Source organism: Rhagoletis pomonella, unplaced genomic scaffold, assembly GCF_013731165.1.
Source record: "Rhagoletis pomonella isolate Grant_MI unplaced genomic scaffold, Rhpom_1.0 Rhpom_scaffold_00001, whole genome shotgun sequence".
Classification (NCBI taxonomy): Eukaryota; Metazoa; Arthropoda; class Insecta; order Diptera; family Tephritidae; genus Rhagoletis; species Rhagoletis pomonella.
The window spans coordinates 67309823-67329976 of NW_023458555.1; the positions used below are offsets into that span (position 1 = coordinate 67309823).

Consider the following 20154-nt stretch of genomic DNA (forward strand, 5'->3'; position numbering starts at 1 on the left):
ATGTTGAGCAAAAATAAAACTACTCAAAAACGCCAATATGTGGTAGATTTCAGACCTTGTGTGGTAGGTGTGCTCAAAAAAGTGGCAGATCTACAACAATGTGGTAGAAGTCCGATCACTGAAAGAAATCTTACAGAGTATATCGATGGCTGAGTGGAAGATCGACCTATCTCGGCAACCAGTTCGAAAACGCCCTATCTCAGAAAATTTTTTAACAACGCTCTATCTCAGAAAACTTTTCAAGAACGCCCTACTTCAGGATTTCATTGAAAAACGCCCTATCTCAGCTGCCAATTCAAAAACGCCCTATATCGGCTTATTTTCAATGTATTTTCGTTTGAGATAGGGCGTTTTTGAAATGAATTCTGTGATAGGGCGTTATTCAACCAAATTCCGAAATAGGGCGTTTTTCAATCAAACTTTGAAGTAGGGCGTTCTTGAAAAACTTTCAGAGACAGGGCGTTTTTGAATTGGCTTCCGAGATAGGTCGATCTTCCACTCAGCCATCGATATGCAAAATTTAAATTTTTAACATTTTTCATTTTAAATTACGACTTGTCCGACTATTTTGTTAACTAGTATACATACATAGGGTGCCCTTTCTGAAGACAAATTAACCATTTATAAATGGTTGTAAACAACGAAATGTTTTCTCTTAAATGGCATATGTAAGTATTTTTCATCGGGCAAACAGAAATAAAGTTACGAGCAAATATATGCTTCAACCTATGAAAAACGCGTTTTTTACCTTCAGCCCAGATTTTGAGAGTGTATTCAAAATTCTGAGTACCTGTGCGTACATATTATTTTTGTTTATTTCACTTCAAATCTCACAAAATCATAGATGCAAAAGTATGGTTGACACTGGATCAGCTGTTTAAGTATGTATTTATGACCAAATAGTCAAATCGTGTGAATGAATGTGGACAATATTTGTCACTTTACTGCTGTGCGCAAATGTGTGCCAAATCATTTGGATCTTTGGCAGCCAAATCGTCTGATCGCAAAACAAATCATTTGTACATCGCTATCCAAATGCGCAAATGTGGACAAATCTAAATTTGGCATTTTGTGTACAAATGCACAAATCGTGTGATCCCTGCTTACTTGTTTGAAGCATTTTTGTTCCAGCTGAATCGGACGATATCATTTTGTGCATGTCCTGAAAATTTGCAATTTTAGACCATTTTTAATTAAATTTTTATATTCAACTTCTTAACAAATTCTTTTCCTCCTTTAAAAAAATGCATTTAATAATATTAAATAAACAAAATAAAGTGTTTTAGTGTTGACATGTCCTCTCGGGTTGATTAAAGAATAAATGCGGCAGTATTAATTAGAAAATTTGAAAAATATCCTTTGAAATTTTTATCCTTTAGTATCCTTATATATATTAATAAGATTTAAATTAAGCTAAGATTCTTTCAAATTCATTCAAAATTAAAAATCTTGAAGGATAATATTTTTAAATGACATTTTTGACATGTTCCAGAAGGATGATTGAAAACAAAAGTTATAGCTAATCTTGTTTCGAATTCGTCTTTCATTTGATACCCATATCTCCATATTTTGTGTAAACTTTTGTAAATATATTATAATTTATGGAACTTTGGAAAAAATCCTGACTAGCAGGTAAAAAACCATAAACGCAGATTTACTAAATATTATGTCCTAATACTGTAGGGAGTATAGTAATACCGTCTTATAAGGCAGTAAAGTGAGTAAATTAACAAAACACGCGAACTGCAACAAGCTTATTCTGATAACTTTGACTGCAAGTCGGCACGGGTGGCCGTGGTTAGAATTGCATAAAATTATATTCGGATATTTTTTAAGATAACACCAATGAAATGAGGGGGTAGGCGAAAAAAAAACAATTTTGGTTTTTTGGGACAGTCTAATACACATACTTACAACAAGCGTTGACAACAATTCGAGATAAAAAATTAACTCTAGGCAAGAGGTAACTATTTTCTACCGTGTACACAGCTTGTAGAGTACGAGATAGAGAAAAGTTGAGATTTCTCTATTTTGCCTCTAGCTAGAGTGAATATCTTCTATGGTTGCTCTATCGTATAAACTTAATTGAGAGAAGGGAAAACTCCCAGTAAAACTCTAGAGAAATTTCTCTACCATGTACGCTTAGCTTAATAGAGCACAAATAGGCCACATGGTCCAACGATTTTTGCAGGGAGGCGAATTTCTATACACACATACAACCTATAAAAGCCGGAGCTTTCTTTAATACATTCCAGATGAAATGGCCTGATTCCTCGTGTGTGCTACGATAAAAGTCACTAAATATTTTACATTTTACAAAAGTAAGTACTAGAAGCAGATATTTTTTTTATCAACCTATTGAAATCAATTAAACAAGTAACCAAATATTTTAGTTCTCTTTTTTCCAAAGTCACTGCATGTTCATACTTCAGGATTAGGATTTTTTTGGAAAAATAAATTATACGTGGCAACATTTGATATTTTAACTTAATTTTTCAAAAACCTTACGAAGGGAGCTCCCAAAAGAAAAGCAATTTGTATTCGGTTGAAGCTGTGGTACAGTGGTTAACACTGCGTGCTACCATTCCTCAGGTCCTGGGTTCAAGCGCGGTTCAACCCAACGTCACAAAATAATAAAAAACAAAAAAGGTTTTTCCTACTAGCGGTCGTCCCTTGGCAAACCTTTGAATGAATTTACGCCATGAAAAGCAGCCTCTCATAAATATACAATCGCCGTTCGGAGTTGGCGTAAAATTGTAGGTCCATCCGTTTATGTGACAACTTCCTTAATGTTGTTAGGTTGACGTGGAATTTTCCACATACATACATATGAGTGGTTGAAAGTGGTATAAGTCATTTTCTTCTCTTGTGCTTAAATGGTTGGTTACGTCTAGGGTAGCCAGATATTTTAGTGACATAATCAGTACAATTGGGATCAAAAATCAGTAAAAAGCCATAAAAATCAGCTAATTTTTAAGCGTCTTTTTCGATTGTTAACATGAGTTGCCAAAACCATTTTTTTTTAACAAGTTAACCTCAAGTAAATGCCAATTACCTATACCAATGCACAAAAATATTTATTAAATGTAAAAATCAGTACAAACTCAAAGCGTCAGTAGATTTTGCGTACTAATTTCGGGTTCTTAAAAATCAGTACAATAAAAAAAACAGTACATGTACTCGTTACATCAGCGCATCTGGCCACCCTAGTTATATCTAACATTAAATACCAGCTGAAAGTAGTAAATGCAGTTGTTTCACCCCTATTTCAAACATCTTCGATAGAACGTTCAGTTAGACATAATGAGGTAAAGGCTGACTTCCAAAACGTCAATTGCATTGCATACGTACAAAGTTTAATGTTCCATAACGCCGAACCACAATTGGTTGACAATGTATACTTTTCTTAAACACATCTGAAAGGTTATCGAAACGCATCGCTAGAGTAATCATCGCAGCAGAAACCAAATTGATGCTTCGTTTGGTTTTGGACAACGTATGTGCTTTAAAAATGGAAAATTCTAAAATGGTGATCATTGTTTTATTAAATATTCAAAATATGCAATGTATATGGTTGCAATGTTTCGCAACTCTACATTTATAAACATTTTAAATACCGCAGTAGAACAGTATCTGAACATTGTATTGGTACGTTTTGGAAGTCATAGTTCTATGTGGGAGACATCACGCCCATTTTCCAAAATTCCACAATAATGTTACTTCTTTTCAAGGGATTGTTGCTAGTCAGTGTTGCCATTTTGACCCATAAAGTTCAAAAGTGATACGTGTTTGTGCAAATTTTCGGAGGATACTTTATTTTTTCGCTCATTTCGCGAGAAATTCTTCGCATAGTACAAATCTTGATAAATGTTAAAGATAAAATATGCATGTATGTACAGGGGCCTAATTCGCGAGAAATTCTTCGCATAGTACAAATTTTGAGACATATTAAAGAGAAAATATGTATGTAGGTACGCAGTGGCAGCTTTTAAAATTTGATCGAAAATATTGAAACGCTTAAAGAAAAATGCTTTAAATGAACTATCCCAACAAACACTGGAACAGAAATTTTCAAACGTTTGAGAAAATCGTTTTTCTCAATTTGATTTTCAGCATTGTTTATCATCTGAAACTAAACATTTTGTCAAATCTTTCCGTTCCATCTATGTGATCATGGCACAGATGTCGAAGTCCATCGATAGTCTGCTACATCAGTCGCAAAATGGCTCTTCGAGCACGCGGTAGCTTTTATTCGCAATTTCAATCTAATTCAGTCTATTTTCAAAACAAATTATGTAACTAATTTTTTACATCAACTGTATTTTTCTTTGTTAAACTAACTGAATAAATAAGCTATTAAATAAACTGTTAAACTGCATAAATAAAAAGTCGCTTCCTATAAAAACTGCGTTTCTCTTACATGTATCATTGGCAACACTATACAAATATTTCAATGAGAGAAACTGGATTTTATTTCGTTCCGCTCCACCCACGGTTGAGAAAAAGTTGAGAATTCAACGTTTCTCAATTTGAAAATAAAGGAAAATTTCATATTAAATATGTGCCTTTTGTTGTTGTCCCTGATCGGTTTGGATATGCTTCATAAAATTTCTTGATGCTAGTCTGATCTAATTAAATCTACTGAAAAAAAAAGGTTTATTCCACTATAACAGCCAGTGTTGCCGTTTTGCTTACTTTTAACCAATTTTGGTTATTTTTTCTTGCCTGTGAAGTTGTTAAGATTTTTACCGTTTTGGTTATTCTTGAATATTTACTGTAGTTTTTAATTGACATAGGCCAGCTGTCGAGGTTGAGGAGAGTAAGAATATTTGGAATGAATGTATTAATATTACTTACATATGTATGTCTGTATTTGTTTTATAATATACAGAATACATAATATATATGGTCGGCTAAAGACTACTTCAATGAATACATACTTAGATAGTACAACAGCCCAACGTTTCGGTAAACTTATTAGACTATGTTCAAACAGGGGCCTAATTGGCAATTAAGAACCTTTTCACCAATTTAAGCCTTAATTGTTACCCAATTTATCATACAAAAATTCAATTTATTAATTGCCAATTAATTATTAATTGGCAATTAATTTGTGTCAGATTCTCTATGCAACCCTGCTAGGTATGTTTAATTTTGACTTGGAACAAAGAGCAATCAGCTGTTTGTTACTGTCCCTCTTTTACAGCTGATATTCCATCAGGGATGGAAAATTTAATTATAAAATTGTATCTAATTTACAGCAAGCTTTATCTAACAGTGGATAGATGTACCCAAAACGTAAATATGTATTTCTATATAAAGAAGATAGGAAGATTAAAATTCCCATCGGTACCACATCAACTTCTGTACTCACATTAAATAAATTTTGTCTATGAAAAGAATATCTTCGAGCAGCGCGAAACAAAACTATGTTGTAGAAAAGGTGAATTAATTTCCTCCCAGTTCTCCGATCAGACGTTTAAAAATAAATATTTTCCGTCTATCTGGCGAAATCAACTACAGTTGCGTTACTTTGACCACCTTTTTGTATCATTTGTATGCCCCTTCACAAAGGAGGGAAGGTATTGGACCAGTTGCCCGCAACAGAAAATACATTGAAATGTCAATAAAAATAAGAACTGATTTCCTGAGAGTTATTTGGCTACGTACCTAAAATTGTGTGTTTGTACCGAATGCACCCTCAAACTAAATAAAGGTACGATTGTACCACCTTTTCCATTACTGTAGGTAATGGAATGTAATAATTTCGTATCGCTAATTGCGCAGCTGACATATGTGTGAACACAAAACTCAATTCCGCAATTTTAAGCTTAATTGCCTCAGCTAATTGCCTGTTTGAACATAGTCTTAGCATTATCAGAGGCGCGTTGTTTATTTTTGTAGTATTAACACTACAATGGTTATTTGAGATGCATTTGAGAATTAACGTCTGAGATCTGAGAAAAGGACTGATTCTCAAATGCATCTCAAATTGAGATTTAACAAACATGTTTTTGGGATGTATAAAGACCTGACTTCATTCATTTTTAATTTACTTTACTTGCCTCATAAATAGCTCAGCAGCTGCAGAGCATATATTTTCAGATTTAAAATTGATCCAATAAGAGAATATGATGGGACGTATTCATAGTAAAAATAGAGTCGACACTGAAGGCAGTCTCATCTTTTTGACATAAATTGAAACGAGTTTAGCGTGGAATGTGTCACATAATTTTATAATTAACGTAAATGATCGACAGGTAATAGTTTTAAGTATGTACATATATTTGAATTCAAGTTTCTATAAAATCTATACATAATGGATCGTATGCATAACAACTAAGCAATTGCTTTTTCTCAAAATTGCATGCCTTTCACTTAAATATATTTGAACAAATCGAGTAAAAGCGCTGAAATTTTAAGAAAAAACATTTGTTTAGGTTTTATGCATACGGGCCAATATGTCTGTTCGTCTCTATACAAAATAAAAAACAATAATGGTGCATTTACATGGTATGAATCTGTTCATAAGCCGTATGAATTTTCCTATAAAAGAAGCACCAACTCTATGAAGAAATGAATGAAAGCGATATATATTTAACAACTTTGACTTGTATACTAGACAATATTTTTTTTTTGTAAACAGCAAATAAAAAAATTTTATTTTGTTCTAGCTTCGAAGCTAGAAGCTTATTTTTTTGTTAAATGTGCTTTAAAAAGGACCTACTGCCAATAAAGCCTTGTGGATTGCTATTTTTCCATATTTGTAATGCTTCCATTTAAAGATCTTTGTGGAAAAACAGTTTTTTGTTCAGAATTGCTTGTTTACGAAACGTTTGGCATAAGTTGAAATCATAGGGATGCCGTTTTCTTCCGTTTCTCAGTGGATTTTATACTTGAAAAGGCACCAAAATATGTATGCAATACTTCTACATATCTTCGTTTAAAGCACAAAACCGCGCATCAAGGAAATGCAAAACCTCGTATGGGAGGTTGCCTAAATTTTATAGGAGAGAGTGAAACTGGTCCCAATTAAAAACGGTTCTCTCTTTTAAACTTAACAATCTTCTCTCCTTATGTCTAAGTCGATATTTTATTATAAATGGCTAAGGGCTTGATGTCAGGAGCTTCCGATGACCAAATATCTTTTTTGGCACAAATTTCAGTTCCGAGGTTTTGCAGAACCACGATACGCGCTTTTTGTACCTTAGCTTCTCCTCCGATATTCGGCGTGCGTGATTTTGTCACACAAAGTAAAGGACAGTTTTACGCCGACTCCGAACGGTAATTGTATTTTAATGAGAAGTTGTTTCCATGACAGAATACACTCGGAGGTTTACTATTACCAACAGAGGGGCAACCACTATTAGAAAAGCTGGGCTTGAACTCCGGCTCTGCGTAATGCTCTACAGCAGCCGCCACTACTTTTACATATATTGCTGGTATATTCAAAATACTATCCCGAACTTCGGAGTGTATATATGTAATATAAAAAAGAATGAGAGGTACTATAAGAAAATGTACCCAAAATTCTGGAGCAAATGGAAAAATGCTCATTGAAAATAGTTCACATGTATAAATTAAAAGATATAACTTAATAGGTTACAGCGCTAAACAAAAGGAAAAGCTAGAAAAAATAGCAATGCGGTTTGAAGGAAACATGAAGCCATAAAATGCTTGTTTGTTTCGTTAATACTCTGAACTTTGTAAGATATGGCACTCTATTATTTGCAGTAGTTTGCAAATATTCACTAATGGTTCTAAAATCGCAAACATTTTCGTGGGATGTTTTTGTTTGATTTCGAATTGAAAATACATTACGATCATATTGTACCGAAATAAGTGCGGTATCCCTGCATTTTTGTAAAAGCCAGAAATAAGCATAAACTGTATGAAAAAATGAAAGGGAGAAGTATACATGCCTTCTATAATTTTGACTTATATGTATATTTGGCAAGGCTTTGTGTAAACAACAAAAAATACAAATTTTCATTTCTTTGCCAGCTTTGAAAATATAGGCTTATTGTTACTTAAACGTGATATAAAGCTCATTAAAATGTTCTGTAATGTCTTGTTGTAAGTTTGTTATCATAGTTCTTCGTATTTTTGTTGTCCACTAAACGTGAGTGGCTTCAATTTAAAAAGTTCTAGTACAAAGAGTTTCTTTGTTTTGAATTTGTTTGTTTATTGTTTTTAATTTTTAAATTCATACTTTTGACATGTATGTGAATGGCGGAGTTGCCGCTTTCCTCCTTTTCGGTGGGTTTTTATATTAAAAAGGCATCAAAATGGGAAAAACCCCCCTTGGTATCTCTGCATCTGTTAAACTTTTTATGGGAAGATGTATGAAAATTCAACTTGCTATAATTTCATATGCTTAACAGTATCACAACAGTATGTTTACAGTATCTCCCCATAACTTTTCATATGAAAAAATTTATTATATGCATCCCACTCGATATCATTGAATTCCTCATTAGAACATGTAGTCCCTCTATTTTAGCGTATCAACAGTTCATATGGCTTCATACCATGTAAATGCGCCATAATCTCTTGTTTGATAGATTGCCACAATATGTAAAATATTTTTCTTCATGTACGTACATATGTATGTTTATGAATGCGAATTACATGATTTTTCAGTTATTGATAATAATAAAAAGCAAAGTAAAGCAAATACCATTTTTTAAGTTTCTTCTAACTTCATATATTTCATTTGTGATACATTTAATCCATTTTTTGTTTCTTTTACGATACAGTTTTTCATGGCAACACTGTTGCTAGAATACATTTTTAGTAAATTAGCGTTCCTAAATTTTGAAATATCGAAGTTTCAAGCATTTCGGAAATATGAAAAGTGGGGCGTAATTTTAGTCCAATTTCAATAATTTTCAACGTTTTACTTTTACAATAATCACAACGAGTTTGCTACAAATTGATAGAACGGTTACCGATTTTGTTTATGACAATATTAAAATAAAATGTTAATAAGCCACAAAAAAAATTACAAATTCTTATTTTTTGTTTAAAAATCTTTCTAAATATCTATTGTGATTGAATAAGCTTCAGTAGTTACGAAAATATCGCAGTTTACGTATTTCTGAAAACTACCGTTGTATGGGAGGTAGGCGTGGTTATTGTCAAATTTTGCCCATTTTCGAAACTATCCGTTCTCCGCTCCACAGAAGTGCACTTACCAAGATCCGTTCAGATATCTAAATTTTCACTCGAGTTATCGCGTGCATAGACAGACGGACGGCAGACAGTCACCGCTTACACGATTTCTTTGTTTAGTCTGATCATTTATGTATACATTTGTCTATATCTATCCCGATTCGTTTTGGCTGTTACAAACAACCGTTACGCGAACAAAATTGTTAAACCCTTGCGCACAATTGCGCTCGAGTATATAAAAACGCGTTGAAGATAAAGGATCAATGAAGTCAAAGGGCATGAATTGGCAAAATAAAACACGTACGTAAATATATCACTAGCTTAGATTGAAAAGTTGCTAAGTCCACTTTTTATAAAAACTCATATGTATTTTGATACAGAAGGCTAATAAAATTAAAAATGCATTGTTTCGTAAAAGATAAAGGTACACTAAGGGGGAAAAATAATAGAATCAAGTAAAAATGTAGTTGCTCTTACTATAAACGTCAACCAAAGCACTATATAGTGGTAAATATTCAATTCAACTACGTCATTTTAAAATGACCGCGTTCGTTTTGAAAAAGCATCCGTGAAGTGAATAGTCAAGACAAAAATCAAAAATATATATATTTAATTTGCATGGTGCCTGTAATAGAATTCTAACCCTGACCCTCTGGAAATTAACAAATTGTGGCAAACATTTTTGCACACTCAGCTACAGCCATACATATAAATGTGGTTTCAAATGTTGAATTTCAATCACAACTACAGCACGCGATTAGTACATTCCTAATACGGCATAGCTCAACCAATTACCTCAGAAAAATTAATTTATTTCTACTCATTTACCTACTAAATTCAATGCATAATCACCCAGCAGTCTCATTCAGATAAACCAAATGCTTTCACCTTTCAGACATATCTTTGGAAATAATTCAATATTAGTTGAAAAATTATCCAACACTAGGCCAATTAACTATTTCAGCATGAAAATACTTCCGGAAAAGAAACATACTGACTCTGAAGTGATTTAAGCCAAATGCATTTTAAAGTAGTTGAAATCAAATGCAGAGTCGGACAATCGACTTGCTGCTTGCACACAATTCAAACTGAACATTTGAAAGTACATTTACATGTCTGGCTGTAGGCGTGCAGAGATGCCTGCGGCCAAGAGGGGCCAAGTTCAAATCTCATTAGGCGGAGCATATAATTTAGAATTTTTATTTTCGGTTTTTTTTCTTAATTATGAAAAAGTATCTCTGAAGTGCACAACGAAATCATGTTCAAACGAAACATACTGGTTTTGAAGTGCTTTAAGCCAAATGCACTTTAAAGAAGTTGAAATCGAATGCAGAGTCGGAAAATTGACTGATGCCTAGCACATCGCCATGTTCAAGTCAATAGTTCGTTCAAAGGAAGAAAGTCAGATCTTCAACTTATTTTGGTAGGTAAAAACTGGGTTGAACATCGATACTTAAACTACTTTCTTTCCGTACTGGGTTTGTACCAGGGTTGTTGCGAATATTTGCATTCGCATTCGCAACCGCGGAGCTTCCGCATTAATTTTAACATTCGCATCCGCTTTCGCATTTGCAATAATCTAGCTTTTGCGAATGCGAATGTTGTGCAAGTGCACCGATAAAACGTATATCTGGAAAACAAAATGACAAATCGTAGCCAATATCTTTTGCCTGTGGACGTTGGAGTAATTGTGTAACAAAACTGGTCAAATGTCATATGTACCAACTTTGATAAAAATGTCTTTAATCTTATTATTCCTTAAGCTATACAACCGAGCAGTTATAGAAGTTCCCACTTCTACTTGACCTTTTACGTACGTCAATGTTCTCTTTCTAGTCCTTTTATAATAATATATATTTTTATACCCGAGCGCACTTGTGCACAAGGGTATTATAACTTTGTTCACATAACGGTTGTTTGTAACAGGCAAAACGAATCGAGATAGATATAGACAAATGTATACATAAATGATCAGAATGAAAAGAGAAATCGATTAAGGGGTGACTGTCTGTCCGTCCGTCCGTCCGTCCGTCTGTGCACACGATAACTCGAGTAAAAATTGAGATATCTTAACGAAACTTGGTACGTGGACTTCTTTTGGGCGTAGGACGGTTGGTATTGAAAATGGGCGAAATCGGACAATAACCACGCCTACCTCCCATATAACGGTAATTTTCAGAAATACGAAAACTGGGATATTTTAGTAACTACTAAAGATAATTCACTCAAAATTAATATTTACAATGAATTTTAGACGAAAAATAAGAATATTATAGATTTTTGGAAAATGGGCGTAGCCACGCCCACTTATGGTTACATGTGTATATCTTGGTACCCGCTGCACCAATTTCTTCCAAACTTGGCACAGTTGTTGGTCCTGGTACAAAATACGATAACCACGCCCACATCCCATATAACGGTAATTTAGAAAAATACGAAATCCTCGATAAATCAGTAAATATTAAAGCTAATTTTTTCAAAATTGATGGGTGCAACAATTCTTAACAAAGAAATATGTTTGTGATAAAATTTTGGAAAATGGGCGTGGCACCGCCCACTTATGATCACATATATGTGTCTCGGTAACCGTTCTACCAATTTGTACCAAACTCGGTACGGTTATTGTGCTTGCCACACAAAAGCAAACCGTTGAAAATTGTTGAAATCGGACTAAAATTACGGCCGTTTTTCATATAACCGGTAAATTTCAGAAATGCTTGAAATTTCAATATTTCGAAATTTAAGGACGCTAATTTACTTAAAATTTATACACCCCGGCTTATCAGTAGCGGCAGCTTTCGGTAAGGTGGAAAACATATATTTAATACTTGCGCCGGGTATTTAATGTTCGGCTCCGCCCGAACTTAGACTTTCTTTGTTTGTTTTCTCTTCTTTAAATACCTGCATTTCTTTCTTTATGATGTTTTTTTTTTACCAATCTTAAAAAAAAACTACATACATAAAAGAAGAAAGTGTGCGCTGTAATTGTAAACCAAATTGTCGTGATTTGCTCTTGATGTTACACATCGACACCTGAAATGCAAAAAGACGTACGGTGTTGTTACGTAACAGACGTAACAGACGTAACAACACCGTACGTCTTTTTGCATTTCAGGTGACGATATATTCGTTTCAATCACCTCAAATAGGGCTCTTTGGGGAATTTATTTTATGGAAAAATTTTAAAAACAGTAATTTTGTTTACTTGTCGGTCAATAATTTTTTCATAGATAAATATATACAATAGATACTTGCCTAAAGGCCTCTGTAATATAAGTTTACCCCTACATCTCCCTTCTTTGCTATTTAAAGTGCAAGATTACGCTCCTACAATAGGGATTTCCAGCAGAAATTTTCAACATTTAGCTATAAAGAGAACCGATGCTGAAATATTTAAAAGGCTATAGGTCTGACCTTTAATTAGGTAAGAATTGCGTAACTATCTGAAACTCTCATCATTCGTGATTCCAATATCAAATGCTTATAAAAAACGGGGTGCTTTTTTAAAAAAATAACAATATTCTGATCCGATTCGGCTGGCAGCCAGGATCTTAAAAACATAATTTTGTTCAAAATTTTCATTCCTGGAAAATAGTAATTTATTTTCCATATCCACCTATCTAGCTCGCTATAAGCACAAATTCTTCAAACCAGTCGCAGAAGAAACCATTAAAAATGAATTACAAAAACTAAAATCGAAAAACGCTGATGACGTTAGAAGTTCCTCAAATTCTGAAACTGCCAAAGGAATGAGAGATAAGAATTCTTTTTAAAAGTCTTCAGAAAAACCTGACACATCTGGTTTGGTTTGTAAGCGCTGTTTAAACAACGATCTCACCATTATGCTAGATTCTTCAAGTGAACATGAAAGTCAGGAGTATACATCCGACATTTGCAGCCCCGATGCAATTCTAATTTCTTTTTCTATATATATAAAAAAGGATGTATGTATGTATGTATGTATCTATGCAGCTTATAGACTCCGAAACCATTCAGCCGATTTTGTTAAAATTTCCAGGATAGCTTCATAGAAACTCGGAGAGTGTTCCTGTGAAATTTGGCTATTTTTGAAAGAGTTGCCAGCTGTCATAAAAATAAAATTTATTTAAATATGCAAGTAAAGTAAGTATAGATATCAAATGGAAGGTATTTGAGAAAGATATTTAAGAAAATTTACATAAAAAAATATTTTAATAAGTGTTGCCACCTGGTCAAAAAGTTAAAAATAATGAATATCTAATGCAATTCACATCAAATATTGCAATATGGGTATCAAACGGAAGGTATTGGAGAAAGATTCACGCCAAACATATTTTTGAGTAGAGTTGCCACCTCTTTCAAAAAAGTTTAATGACATAAATGTGTGTATTAAAAAGTATTTCGCAGGATACGGGAGCTATTGGGAAACGTTTCAGTTAAGACCAATTATCGTATAGAGTGTCCACATACTTAAGAAAATAAAATCGGATAATATTTTTAAGAAATACCAAAGATTTAGAGTGTGATAAACTTCAAAGTCTGTCAAACCGAAAGCTTACCAGAAAGAAAATGCCGAATCCAAATTTTTAAATGTATATGTGAACATATGTATGTATGTTAATGCCAGAGTTGTGTAAATTTTCACCAGGTAGCAATTTAAAAACGGAATTTGTTTAATAGTTAAAAACCAAAAAAAGTACTCAATATTAATGCATAACTTTTGTTTCTTACTGAATAAGGCTTAAAAAAATATAATAAAATTTGCAATAAAAAATGTTGTAATATTTTTTCCTAATGCGCATACGAGATTTTGCTTGCATAATTTTCCTAAATTTGGGTGTATAAATTTTGGTATTTTTCCACAACATTCATGAAGAGAATACCTACATAGAAAACACTTTGTTACCTAAGTTCACATAAATAAAGGGTTTAGAAATTTCAAATTATTTGGGAGTATATTTTGTTTCCCAAGTTTACCTAAACAATGGCTTCATAAATCTTGGGATTTTTCCACACATTCTTGAAGAAAATACCTACGTACAAAGAAATTTTTCTGTATACACTAATTCAGATAAATAAGAGGTTGCGAAAGTCTACCGATTTTTTTTAAATTTATTGCAGGAAAAGTACCTGCAGAGAATATCTTCTGCTGTTTACACACGTTTTAGCATAGATAAAATATAAGGATTTTTAATATTTTTAAGTGGAAGGTACCTTCAGAGAACATATTTATATTGTTTGCCTGAGTTACATAAATATAAGGTCGCATAGCTAATACATTCGCTCATAGCAAGTGTAGACACTGCGCAAACGATAGTGAATTCTTTTTCATCTGAGATCAGTTCAACATACAGAGTATTATTATTTACATTCACAAAAAAATAAAATCATGCCACCAAAGAAAGCATCAATTGGAAGAAAAAACCCCAAAACAAAAAAGTCGAATGAATACGGAGCGGCGGAAACGGAAGATCAACGAAATGTCCGACTTCAACAAAATCGAAACAGAGAGACAAGCTCGAGAAATGTGGAAACGGGAAACCAGCGGGAATCTCGCCTCCAGCAAAATCGTGTGAGAGCTTCAACTCCAGAGACGCTGAAACCCTGGAACAACGAGAATCTCGCCTACAACAAAATCGTGTGAGAGCTTCAACCTCCAGAGACGCTGAAACCCTGGAACAACGAGAATCTCACCTCCAGCAAAATAGTGTGAGAGCTTCAACCTCCAGAGACGCTGAAACCCTGGAACAACGAGAATCTCGCCTACAACAAAATCGTGTGAGAGCTTCAACCTCCAGAGATTCTGAAAATCCCGAACAACGCAACGAACGGCTTCGCACTAATCTATCACGATTGACCCATTCAAGAGAAAGAACACATTTAATGTTGGCGGCATACAATTATGACAAAAACGGAGACTACGAAAATCATGCAGATGTCGCCATTGGACCGATGAATAAAGTTTGTTTGCATTGCCATGCTTGGAAGTTTGCAAAGGAATCACCAGGAATGTGTTGTTCAAATGGTAAAATAGTTTCGCCATCGTTAATTGAGGCACCTGAACCACTACTTAGTTACCTTTCTGGCACAACTCCTATTTTAAACCACTTTTTGAAAAACATACGCAAGTACAACTCTTGCTTTCAAATGACTTCGTTTGGAGCAACGAAAATTATATCTGAAGGCGGTTACATGCCAACATTCAAAGTTCAAGGCCAAATATACCACAAAATCGGTTCATTGCTCGCAGTGCCACAACAAGATGCGAAATTTCTGCAAATTTATTTCACTGGAAATGATGCACTGGAAGTAGACAAGCGTTGCGCAATTAGTTCTGGGATCCGACGCGAGATCATTTCAAGCTTGTAGGCAATGTTCCATGAACAAAACAGTTTGATTCGCCTTTTTAAAACAGCTTTGGATCAAATGCCATCAGATGACTATAGTGTTGTTATTAGAGCAGACAAAGCTCCTGCTGATGAACATGAAAGGCGCTTCAATGCTCCAGTAACAGGGGATGTTGCAATTGTAATAGTTGGCACCGAATTCGATCGACGTGACATCATTATTCACCGGCGAAATGCTAATGTGCAGAGAGTATCGGAAACACATCGATCGTATGATGCACTCCAATACCTAGTGCTGTTTCCCCATGGAGAAGAAGGATATCATTTCAACATCAGGCAAGTCGACCCCAGTACAAGTGAAGCGACGACAAAGAAAGTGTCCTGCATGGATTATTATGCAAACCGCATTATGATTCGTGGAAATGAATCCAATCATATCTTAAAATGTCGTGAATTATTCCAACAGTTTATTGTGGACATGTACGCGAAAGTCGAAAGTGAACGTCTTCTTTTCATTCGCTTAAATCAAAAGAAGCTGCGCGTTGAAGAATACGTTCATTTACGTGATGCAGTTGCTAATGATGGAAACATTGCTGACATTGGACAAATGGTAATTTTACCTATAACATATACAGGAAGCCCGCGGCACATGCACGAATACGGGCAAGATGCTATGACGTACGTTCGAAAGTATGGACGACCAGACCTATTCATCACCTTCACTTGCAATCCATCGTGGAGTGAAATAACCGAATTGCTTTTTGCAGGCCAGAGCTCATCGCACAGACATGATCTTCTCGCTCGAATATTAAAGCAAAAGCTAATAAGTCTTATGAATGTCATCACGAAGAATTTTGTTTTTGGAGAAACCAGATGCTGGATGTACTCAATTGAATGGCAAAATAGAGGCTTACCACACGCTCACATTTTGATTTGGTTGAAGCAAAAAATTATACCTACACAAATTGATAGCGTTATATCAGCCGAGCTTCCAAATCAAGCCGAAGATCCCATTCTTTTTGAAATAATCAAGAAAAATATGATTCATGGGCCATGCGGTACTTTTAATCCTAATTCACCATGTATGCAAAACGGCAAATGCACAAAGCGATATCCACGTGAGTTGATTACTGAAACTCAAACTGGAGGTGATGGATATCCTCTGTATAGGCGAAGGAATCCCACTAATGGTGGATACACAACTACTATTAAGATGCGAAGTGTAGATATCGACATAGACAATAGATGGATCGTGCCATACTCGCCACTACTTTCAAAAATGTTTAATGCTCACATCAATGTTGAGTATTGTAATTCGGTAAAGTCCATAAAATATATTTGTAAATATGTTAACAAGGGCAGTGACATGGCAGTATTCGGATTAGCAAATCGAGGTGATGAGATCACGCTATATCAAACAGGGCGCTACATCAGCAGTAACGAAGCAGTATGGCGGATATTTGCATTCAATATTCACGAACGATATCCAACGGTTCAACATCTCGCTGTTCATTTGGAAAATGGTCAGCGGGTTTACTTCACCGAAGAAAATGCGCAAAATAGAGCAGAGCAACCACAAAACACAACACTGACTGCTTTTTTCGAATTGTGTATATCCCAAAATTTTGCTAAAACGTTGCTGTATCAAGATGTGCCCAAATATTATACTTGGAAGACATCGACAAAAAAGTTCAACAGAAGAAAAAGAGGTGCAATTGTTCCAGAGCATCCTGGTATATATTCGTCCGATGCATTGGGACGTGTGTATACTGTTCATCCAAATAACGCCGAGTGCTATTATTTGCGGTTGTTGCTGCATACAATCAGAGGGCCGACATCATTCCTTGCATTGAAAATCATCGACGGAGTAGAATGCCAAACGTACAGAGAAGCGTGCTTTAAACTGGGCTTACTTGAGAATGATCAGAATTGGAACACAACTCTGACCGAAGCATCACTCACGTGCCATCCAAAGCAAATACGAACTTTGTTTGCGATAATTTTAACAACATGCGTACCATCGAATCCTCGACAACTGTGGGAAATGCATCGTGAAAGCCTCAGTGAAGATATTCTAAGACAAGCACGTGCAAGCGATCCAAGTCAGGAATATTCGGATGACATTTTCAATGAACTTCAAAGCAACTTTTAGATATCGGAAACGGTAAAGTTCATATTGATCACACAACAAATGAGATATCATTTCCGTCCAACTTTTGTCAAATGCAGCAGAGCATTCAAGACGTCATCGACAGAGTATTTCCGAACATAACGATCAACTACCGAAATCCGGAATGGCTCCGCGAACGTGCAATTTTAGCTCCGAAGAACGATGATGTTAGTAAATTAAACGGTCAAATTCAATTGAAAATTCCATGAGAAGCAGTCGAATATAAATTGATTGATACAGTAATGGACAAAGATCAAGCTGTTAATTACCCAACGGAATTTCTTAATTCTTTGGAGCCACCTGGAATGCCTCCTCATTCGTTGGCGTTAAAAGATGGATCACCAGTGATGCTTATTCGGAACTTGAACGCGCCGAAACTGTGCAACGGAACCAGAGTGATAATAAAAAAATTAACACCGAATTTGATCGAGGCAACAATCATCAGCGGTAAATTCAAAGGCGAAGATGTGCTGATTCCACGTATACCGATGATTTCCAACGATTTACCGTTCGAATTCAAGCGGCTTCAATTCCCTTTGCGTCTTGCCTTTGCTATAACTATAAATAGAGCACAAGGGCAATCATTAACTATTGCGGGTTTGGATTTGAAAAATTCGTGCTTTTCACATGGCCAATTATACGTCGCGTGTTCACGAGTTGGGACACCACAAAATTTATATATTTACACACCAGATGAAAAAACTAAAAATATTGTTTATCCCTTAGCATTAAGCTAAATAAAAAGGTATTCAATTTCAAATCTCTAAATACATGTGTTTTTCTTTGGCGTAGCAACGCGCGCCGGGTATTGCTAGTATTAAATAAAAGTAAAAATTTTTAAATTCAAGCACTAAGTAAAATAAACATTACTAAAAATTTCTAACTTTTAGTTTACTACCTGGTTATTTCTTAAAAATACTTGACATTCGCATTCGCATCCGCGGATGTTAGCTGTTAGACATCCGCATCCGCATTCGCATCCGCGGATGTCTAAAATTTCACATTAGAAACATCTCTAGTGTGTTGTCACCGCTCTGCATGTTTGGTATACATATGTACATGGGCAAATCTAAAAAATGGGTACACTCTCCAAAAAAAAATTTATTTTTAAATTTGTGAGCACACGTATGTTTTATATATCATTTTATTCGTATTCTCCTAATAAATCGATTAATATAAGTGTAATTCATTTTCATCAAGTGCTTCAAAAGTTAGACGAGGAATAAACATGAAATAGGAAACAAAAGAATAAGCTGGGTTCAAATTACGTTGTTCAAGTTGTAAATTTTAAGCAAAGATTCTGAAAGTTGAACTCACCTAATTGGGACGCTCTAAATTCAAAGGCATCCCCCCGTTTTACCAGTATTTGAAAATTTGATTAAATTTTAACTATTTTATAAATAACTCCCTCAGTTTTGAAGTTATTTTACTAAAATTTTGCACATAATGGAGTTTTCATAGTACCTTAATTATTCCTTAAAATTATCGAAATGGGTGCACTTTAACGTATAGCTCCAATACAACTGATTACTCAGATATGTGTTTTTGCGCTATAACTCTAACTTCAAATCTGAATAATAAATTGTATGCGTGCTATATGTTAAAGTGAACCTATATAAATTTTAACCTGTTTAATTGGGGGAGTTATAACGCAAAACAATGTCTCTGATCAATCAGTTGTATGGGAGCTAGATGTTTTAGTGAACCGATTTCGATGATTTTATGGAATCGTTACGCTAATATTAAAAAACGGTTATGTGCAAAATTTTAGTAAAATATCTTCAAAACTCAGGGATTTTTTTTATATAATAGTTAAATTTTAAGCAAAGTTTCAAGTACCACTATCTCGAAAAGTGGAGCCAGTAGGGTTACACTGAGGACGCCATTGAATTTAGAAGGCTCTAATTAAGTAAGAGCGAGTACCAGAACATTGGTCGAGAAAAAGGTGCTTTGATACCACTCTCGAAATATTCTGACTATAAGAAGGAGCATCATTAAGAGTAGTAAATCAGGGTGTTAACACACCTCCGGAGATAAATTTTTTGAAGCATTTTACAGGTATGTGTAATTTTATAAGGACTAGCAGTTATAGCAAGATTTAGATCGTTTCGACGTATTTTCCAAATGTGCCTTCAATTAAGGTGTTTTTGAAATAAAAATTACGCTCAAGATCGCAGAATATTTTATCTTTAAAAGTTAGTTTATTCTGAAAGCACACCTCTTGCTAAGGTATCAAATTATTCGTAATTGTTTGTAGAATACAATACATACTCAAAAAGTTGTTAAAATTAAATGCTTCAAAACCTATATGCGATAAACCGAAAATTTTGAAACTTGGAAATGTGGAGTTACAGAGGTTGAGTTACTTGCCATTTCATTATTTTGTAATGCACACTTTTCTTACCTACTACATATGAAGTATACTCATAAAAGCTAAATGCCCATTAAATTTCAAATCAGAATATGTCGTGCTTCAAAAGTTAA

General features: G+C 34.5%; 1 protein-coding gene across 1 annotated transcript in view; it reads left to right on the forward strand.

Annotated features, from left to right (window-relative positions):
- LOC118747251 (protein doublesex) overlaps positions 1-20154 on the forward strand; it is a 1135543-nt gene that overhangs the window by 743138 nt on the left and 372251 nt on the right. The gene's annotated exons all lie outside the window — the stretch shown is intronic.